Below are 9,428 nucleotides of genomic sequence, written 5' to 3'. Positions count from 1 at the left end.
GGGCTCTCCAAACCCTAAGACAGTCATCTCCACAAAGCAGCTAGGTGGTACAGAGAATAGAGCTTTAGGCTTGGGGTCAGGACGACCCCTCTCAGACCCACACTAGGTGTGTGATACTGGGCAGCCACTTAATCTGTCCACTTCAGTTTTCTGGGATGTATGAGGTCTAGAACCGCTACTGTGAGGGCTAGCTGAGCCTTTTCAGGGCTGCTCATCAACCTTTGGTATCCACCTTTTATCCCTGTGACTCCAAGAAGCTGCAACATGTTTATTAGCCATACCCTAGTAAAGTAGACAGGATTAACCAGGTGGAGGATGATCTACAGGCTCCAAACTCATCTATGAGTTAGGGGGATGTCTAATCCAACCATGTCCTAGCAGAATGAGCCAAACAAGTTGCTCCAGTGGCCATGAAGGCAACTGAAGTAGGTACCATGCATGGATTGCTTAGAACTTGGTCAGGTACTGAAGATATCAAAGTCATCTACTGCATCCTTTTAAGCATCACCAGTAGTTTTGACTTATGTCTTGTCATTGGGCTTCTTCTGATTCTGGAAGAGAGAGTGAGGCTGATGATTTGTGTACCTCTACCTCACTTAAATCCAATTCTCAGGCAAAGTGAAGACTTTGCCCTGTAATTTCATTGATCCTCTTAGAAAATGAAGGATGAATGATAATAATGAGGAATGATAGTTTCCTTAACTATATAGGGATAATAAAAACACTTATCCCCCAGGATTGTTGTAATAATATTTGTAAATCATTTTTCATGGTACAAAGTAGGCACATAATAAATGTTTCTAACAACTCTGGCCGAACAATCTTTATTTTGCCATTGAAGAGAAACTGAGTCACAGAGAGAAGTAATTTGCTCACAGAAACACTAGTATATGGCAGATCTAGGAATGCTAAGCTCTTTGACTCCTCTTGGGGCTATGACTTAGAGAAGGATTCTGAGCATTCTCTATTTCATTCTATCAGAATCATGGAGAATTAATAGCCTGATCTCAGCCTGATCTTCCACTGGAGTTTCTCCAGCTGCTCAAACACTGAAATGTAGAACACTCACAATTGTTTACTACCAGCCTAACCTCCAGATCCCAAACCCTGCAGTGGCGGGCAGGAAAATGCATCAACTTTTGCAGTTAAGAGCTTCGTTTTTCTTTCTGCTCTACATTCCTTCCCAACCTGCTTCCCTACACACACACCCCTCCTTCCTCTCTGAATATACTTCAATTCGTGATGCAATTTAAATACCAATGCTGTTCCCTGCAAATGTCAAAGATTCACCAGCGAGCAAGCATGAGCCCACGTGGTGGAAACACAGTGAGAAGAAGCTCAGGTGTTTCATGCCCTCCTGCCCCTGGTCTTCCAACTTGGTGGCAGATGGAGAGTTTTCTCTTGAATTCTGCAGATCTCCCCCTTCTGCTACTTCCTCTAAAACTCAAGAGCATTCTCTCTCTCTCTCTCTCTCTCTCACACACACACACACACACACACACACACACACAGAGAGAAATACCTAGAATTAATATCCTTAAGATGTAGCTCTTGGCCGCTTGAAATGTGAGTTCAGCAAAGCAGCAATTTTCAGAAGAATGGGATAGAAAAAAGTGGTTCAATTGCATTCAGATAATGAAATCTCAGCTCGGCGTCTTGTTGCTTATTAACTTTGTTGTTCGCTAGTGTCTCCTTTTCCTGATTCTTAAAAAAAAATGATGTGTAAGGATGTTATGAGACTTTTTAAAAATTATTAGAAGTCTTATAAAGGAAAAATATAAAAGAAGGTCATAAGGTGATCAGGCCTGGAAGCTTTGAACCAGATAAGTCAGGAAAGACCAAAAAACATAGTTCACACTCAGGGCTGAGACTTTAAGAATGACCGCTGCTTTGAGGTCTATTCAGCTCAGTATTCTGTCCAGAGCTATGTCTAGAAATTCTGGCATTTGGAGCAAATTCAGTTATGGAAAACAGGGATTGAGGTCTGACCCTATTTGGGGTTTTCTTGGCAAAGGTACTAGAGTACTTTGCCTTTCCTTTTCCAGATCATTTGACAGATTAGGAAACTGAGGTAAGCAGCATTAAGTGACATGTTCAGGGTCACATAGTAAGTGTCTTTCTGATTCCAGGAATGGTAAACTATCCACTGTGCCACTTGGCTGGTCAAGTCTAAGAGGCCACGCTCCAAAGGAAGAAGGCAATGACTAGGATTGAGAAGAAAGTTGTGAGCCAGTAATTATTTGGGAAGGAAAGTGACCTTGAGGCCCCTAGGTGACAGGAACTAAGATCTAGACAGGGCAGGATGAATTTTAAAAGCCAGGACTGTTGGTGATCCCTTTAGTCAATTATTATGTATATATACTTACCTGTTGAAAAGTTTTATTTGTCCTTGCCCACAAGGACAAGTGGACAAGAATTGCTTAGTAGATACTTAATAAATGCTTGTTAGATTGGATTGGATTAGAAAAGGGTTTTGAAGGTGGAGGAAGGGCAGATGAGCCTAGAGACAGTATAGCCTGAGGATGGTGATCTCTGAAGGCATCACCCCACAACCTCACTGGTCCTCCTGGAAAAATGAAACACAAACAACATGAAGAAATAAAACTTGTCCTTCCTTTCCCTATGTTACCTTGGGGAAAAAACCCTAGTTTTCCCACTCTAGATACAGCGGTGGTTCTTTCACTGATAGACCCGATATGAGAACTCCATGATATGAGCTCTATAACTTAGAAGTATCTTGAAAATATCCCAGTTTCCTCTTAGTCTTTCACTGAGAATCCATCATCAGGAAATGTCTCAAAATCCTTCTTGCAACCATTTACTCCTTGCCAATCACCCTGCAACTGTGCATAGCTTCTCCTGACTCTCAGGACTTTCTGTTTCTTGCTCTGAGGACCACAATCAAATGAATTCTATCCATTATTTCTGGAAAAGTTACTTTAAGTGAACTTTCCAATGACTCCTTGTACCACCTTAATGACTTTCCAAGGCAAAACAGCCTTCTCTGTCCAATAGTCCCTATTTTTAAAAAAAATTTCCCTTTTTCTCATCTTATTCAAATATAAATTCCTTGATGGCAGGTTCTGTCTTGCTTTTACGATTTGTATCCCCAGTGCTTAGTAGAAAGTAAGTTCTCAATAACTGCTTTTCATCCATATTTTTATGTCTCTTTAGATAAAGTAGAATATCTTTGCATTTTCTCCAAATTCCCTGTCCCTGGAACCATCTGTGAAAGACAAGAATGTTTCTCTGTATTTTGGTCCTTTTCTTCTTTAGGGCGAGAGTAATATGTCTGAGAAGCCTAACTCCCTCAACAGATACCTAAAGGTGCTGGATTTGGAAGCCCTTGCAGCCTTTCTGAGATGAAGATGAAGTAAGATGAACTAAGAAAAGCCAAAGTTAGGTTCATGGTGATACAGCTTGACCAGGAATGAGGCTCAGCTTTTGTCTCCAGGATAGTTTTTTATTCAGTCTATTCCAATGCTTCCTTCTCAGGGTCCAACATCAAACCCTTATTACTAGCATCAGATTTGAGCACAAATTACATAAGGCCTTACATTAGAAGAGGCCTCTGAACATGTCAGAGTGAGTGAGCTCTATTTCTAAATACTGAGGCATCCTAAATTTTGAAGGTATCTTAACTCCTACTATCCAACTAAGCTCATCCCTCATTGTCTACAAAACATTTCCCACCAGGAATCACATGAAAATTCATTTCTTGCTTCATTTATATTGCATTTAATTCAGTACAAATGTTTTATCAGATGGGATGGTAGAATGCTGGAAAAAGGAAGAAAACATAGAGATCACCTGGTCCAATTAAATGGACCGTTCTTTATCTGCAAAATGAGGAGGAATCATTCTGGGAAACAATTGGGAACTATGCTCCAAAACTATAAAACAAAACTCAAAACTATTACATGCCCTTTGACCCAGAAATGCCTTAAATCCACAAAGCAGAGAGATCAAAAAAAGAGATAAAAGATCCATAAATACAAAATTATTCCTAGTAGCTTTTTGTGGCAAAGAATTGGAAAGTGAAGGGTTGCACATCAAGTGGAGTATAGTGAACAATTTGTGTTATATAAATATAATGTCCTATTCTTATAGGAAGAGGAAGACTGTTTTCTGAAAAAATTGGGAAGACTCACATGAACTAATGCAAAGAGAAGTATGCAGTACCAGGAGAATAATACAAAAACATATTATAGTCAACTTTGAAAGACTTAATAATTCTGATTTACATAATGACCAAAAACAGTTCCAAAGGATTCATAATGAAATTTGCTATCCACTTTCTGAGAGAAAGACAATGAACTTAGAGTGCAAATTGAAGTATATGTTCCTTCCTTCCTTTCTTCTTTCCTTCTTTCCTACTTATTTCCCTCACTCCCTCCTTCCTATCCTTTATCCCTCCCTTTTTTCCTCCCTCCTTTCCTTCCTTCCTTCCTTCCTTTCTTTTTTCATTCCATTGTTCCTTCAGTCCTTCCATCCTGCCTTCTTTCTTTTCTGCCTGCTTGCTTTTCTTTCTGCCTTCCTGCCTTCTTTCCTGCCTTTCTTTTGTTCTTTTCCTTTTGATTCTGAAAAGTGGTCCATAGGTCTTATTGACTGCCAAATGAAATCTAAGATGCAAAAAAGTAAAGAGCCTTTTAACATAAATATACTTTGGTTTTACTCTCGAATACTATATATTCTGATTTGCATTGAAAATTAGCCAGATGCTCTGGATAACTTTGGCTATTGGTTATAAACATAAATACAATACATAGAATAGATAACTTATACGTGTGTGGTAGTTTGAACATATATTAATCCATACCCTTTTGTTATTCCTCTTCCATTCATCAACACTCAGTATTGTCTCCATTACTCCCAATAAAAAAAATGGTGAAGGTGAATAAGGAAACTAAAATATCACAAGGGAAGAAAAAAAGCATTTGCAACATACCTGCTATGTGCCAGGCACTATGCTGAGCATTTTACAAATGTTTTCTCATTTGATTCTCACAACAACTCTACAATGTAGGTGCTATTATCATACCCATTTTGCAGGTGAGAAAATTGAGGCAGACAGTGGTTAAATGACTTGCCTAGGGTCACATAGCTAATAAGTATATGAGGAGACATTTGAACACAGCTCTTCCTGACTCCAGAACCAGCTCTCTAACCATTGTACCATAGATCTCCCTAAATACCATAGCTGTATATATAGTGATACCATCTGAGGGCTATCCATTCTGAAGGTTAATGGTCCCTAGAGCTTAACCTAGACACAAGGCAAAGGTATAGGACAACTGGATGGGTCACCATGAACCAGGACAACAGGGAAGGGGAAGAGTCCTTAGGGTAATGAGAGTGAGAACTATAAGGTAAAGCAGAAACCACTGGGACCTATAGTCAGGGTTACCAAGAGCTGGACAGTTAGAAGCAGCAGGTATTCTTAAAGCTGTTCAGTTTTCTTAAATGCTAATTAAATTAGAACAGTTTAGATCTCCCATTCAGTCCCACCCCCTTTACCTGAACAGTCCCTTTGGATTGTCTATGAATGTAACATTAAAAATAAGGTAAACTGAGGTACAAAGTTCCAAGCATTATCAATTTATTGGGAAAGCACAAATCTACCAATAAATAGGAACTCAGCTTCCTTAGTTAGCTGAGAATCTGAATAAGGGGTACCTTTTATAGCTTTGGAGGGAAATGGGGGTAACATCATGACATAACCGAGGCATAGGAAACAATATTATTGATTACAGAGCTGAGGTGCAGGGAACAGTATGACTGGTTGAAAGTTTGATGATTAGGAGCTAGTAATGATCCCTTTCATCTTTCCCTGTGACTGAGAAGTGCTCCTTGTTCAAGTCTATCTGCAAGGTTACTGATAATGGTCCACACTTTTGGACAGCAAATCAAACATCCTTGAAGATAGCTTGGTGAAGATATTAGGCTTGATTTCCTTGTATTCAGATGCATCTCCCAAGGACAGCAGAATTCCTTAAAGCAAGATTAGTGATTGGTGAGAGAACTGGATTTCTGAACTTAAGCCATCATAGAACCCTGATTTAAAGTTACAGGATAAAACCAAGTAATTATAAGTAAGTTCAGTGAGAAAACAAAGCAGAAACTATCTGGATTGTATCACGACCTCTGATAGAGACGCCTTGTCTATACAGACCAGGAATCCCAGAGACTCAACTGCTCTCCCTCCCCTATCAGAATATATATGACTGGAGCCAATATTATTTTTCTCATCTTTATAACTCTCAGGGCTCAGCACAATGCTCTTAATAAATTCTTCAAGACTGATCCGTTCTTTCTTACAAGTGATCATTTCTTCCAAGGTTGGTGAAAAGCCCTGATCCTGGAGACCTTGGGAAACACACCAAAGATGCCTTGAGGGCACAGTTCAGTTAGTATTCTCACACTCTAATTTATTGGTTATCTGTTTCTACCTTTCTGACCCTCCCCTACTATCACACATCCACAAAAGCAGAGTCTGAAGCCCATCTCGGCTAACAATGCCTAGGGTAGGGCCATATGCTACACGGATGCTCAGTAAATATTGCATGACAGGGTTTGCTGCAGTGCGGCCAGTTCCCACCAAGCATTCACTCCGCTTGCTTTATAAATGTGCTTTAGACATTGAGTAGTACTTAGTGCATGTTGCTGGAAGAACTTAAAATGCTGATTTGTCTTTTCCATTCACCAGGGAGATACAAGCTGAACCAATATATATATAACCAAAAGATGGAAAAAAGGACCCATGATAAAAATGAAGGAGTGGGGGTCGTTGAGCTGAAATGACTTGGGACCCAGCCTGCCTTCTTTCTCCTAAGGGAAGCTGAATCAGTAGACAAGAACTCTCTCCAAGTACATGTAGGGCTATATAAAGAAAGCTGAAGACCTCTGTTTTTTCACTGAAGAAGCAATAGGTTTTTCCTGCCACTCCCATTAATGTTTTTGTATTTTTAAAATTTTTATTGATATTTTTGCTTTTACATTACCAAAATTTCCTCCGATATCTCTTCTTCTTTAACTTCCCAAAGAAACATTCTAATAACAAAGAATTTTCTAAAAAAAAAAAAAAAGGAAAAATGAAAAAACTCCAATGTTCCATGCCTATGAACCACCCCCTCCATCACTGTCTCCTTTGGGGAAGTGAGGTCTAGTCATTGCAGAAAGAAGCCAACCTGGACTCGGAGAACTGTCCTACAGCAAGAATTGGGGTTTCTCAGCATGGCTAGGGTATCCCTTTCCATGGTAATGCTAAAGAATAATGTAGTTACAGCTCATTAGGCTGGCTCATTCTGGGACTGGAGCCAGGAAGATTTATCTTCATGAGTTCAAATCTATCCTCAGATACTTATGAGCTGTATGACTGTGGGCAAGTCACTTCACCCTGCTTGCCTCAGTTTCCCCATCTGTAAAATGAGCTAGAGAAGGAGATGGGAAACCACTCCAGCATCTTTCCCATGAAAGCCCTAAATGGAATCATGAAGAGTCAGACATATTGAAACAAATGAACAATAACAGCCAGTAGATCAGAATTTAAACCAAGTCCATTTGGTAGCAAGGAAGGATGGGAGTGGGGTGAGCCGATTGGATTAAAAAAAATCTTCCAGCAAAAGCTAGGTTCTGTAAACTCCTTTTTCTTTTGGAGACTAAATGCCTTGCCCAGAGTCACATAGCTAGTGTCTGAGGTCAGACCTGAACTCAGCTCCTCCCAGTTCAGGGCCACTGCTCCAACCACTGAACCACCTAGCTGTCCCTTGAGTGCCTTTCTCACAGAGGGAAGAACCAAGGTGTGGGAGAGTACATGACCTGGACTGCCCTGGAGAAATGGAAGCACCAGGGCAGGAAGGCAAGAAGCAAAGCAAATCCGGGCTCGCCCATCCCCAGGCCCCAGCTCTGTGGGCTCAGTGTGCTATTATATGATTATCCTCCCTGTCAGAGCCTGTCCCCTTGCATTGTTCCCTGACTTGAGCTCCCTGATACAGACCCCATTCGGGCTCTCTTTATTGCCCAGTGATTATTGTTATTAAGGGAGCTTTGTTCTCTTCATTTAGAAAATAAAACAGTTTTGAATTCCCAAAGCAAGAAACCAGCTCCATACCCTGCTCTGGACAAGGAAGAAGGGGGAAGTCTCTGGGCCCACTGAGACTGGAAGGCCCCATCGTGCCAGAGCCTCCCACTATCATGCTCTTGTTAGCAGTTCTAGTCAGCTAAAACAGAGCCCAGAGAATTGGAACACACACACACACTCACTACCCATTACTCCAGATCAGGTGGGTGGTAAAGAGCTTATTCTCCATCCCGAGTTTTCTGTGTAAATGGGTGAAGCAATCTGTTGTGAATTTTTGGCTCCCTTCTTCCTCCATATCTTTGCCTCAAAAACTTTATCTCCTTACATTTGCACTCTATTTTAGGTTTCTAAGCATTTCTGTATTTGCTCTGTGAGTCAGACAGGGTAAGAATTTCTGAACCCATTTTACAGATGAAGAAGCTCTCTGGACTCTGTCACTATCTGGGTGAGGGTCTTTGGATGGATCACTTCACTGCTCCGAAAAATAAGGAGGATGGACCATTCTCAGAAGCTCAAAGAGTCAAGGATTTGGAGGTTCCAAGACTTTCCCAAAGTCATACAGTCAGTTAGTGACAGAGCCCATACAAGACAATCTAAAAGGTTCATTCTAGCTCTAAAATCCTAAAGTTCTGAAGATTCGAATCTGGCTCTGTCAACTACTCGTCCAAGCCCACCACTTATAAGTGTCTGAGGCCAGATTTTAATTCAGCTCTACCCTAATTCCACTCTATCACCTGCTGCCCCTTCAAGAAGTTAGATCTTCCTCATTATATCTACTGTCTGGCAAAACCGAAGACACATGTGCATTAACTTAGCACAAGGTCTGGCCCACAGTAGGCACTTAATGATTATTTTATTGACTGATTGATTATTGATGGGCATGAAAAGTATCACATCAGTGGACAGTGGTACAAGGAGGAAAGGAGACCTTAGAGGGAAGATAGGCAGCTAACATATAACTGGTTCTAGGTGGAGCTGGACCTGTGATAGCATTGATCTGTGACTTTGCAATGATTGAGATAATTCTCTGGCTTGGACAAGGAGAAACAATATTCACTGGAAGTTGGATGACTTTTATTGGCTTTCTAAGGAACTCAGTGACAAACCCTTTTCAATAGGATAGCTATTGAAAAAAATAGCTTTTTTCAATAAGCATTTATTAATTAAGCACTTATTGCACTTACAATCTGTGTGAGCCTGGGCAATCAGTCAATTAACATTGATTAAGGACCTAATATGTGTAAGACACTGTGCCAAGTTCTAGGGATACAAAAAAAGGTAAAAAAAAATCATAAATGAATAAAAAAGATGGTTCCTGCTCACAAGGAGTTTACAATCTAATGGAAGA

This window comes from Sarcophilus harrisii, chromosome 2, assembly GCF_902635505.1.
Source record: "Sarcophilus harrisii chromosome 2, mSarHar1.11, whole genome shotgun sequence".
Taxonomy (NCBI): domain Eukaryota; kingdom Metazoa; phylum Chordata; class Mammalia; order Dasyuromorphia; family Dasyuridae; genus Sarcophilus; species Sarcophilus harrisii.
This window is presented reverse-complemented; position numbering follows the sequence as displayed.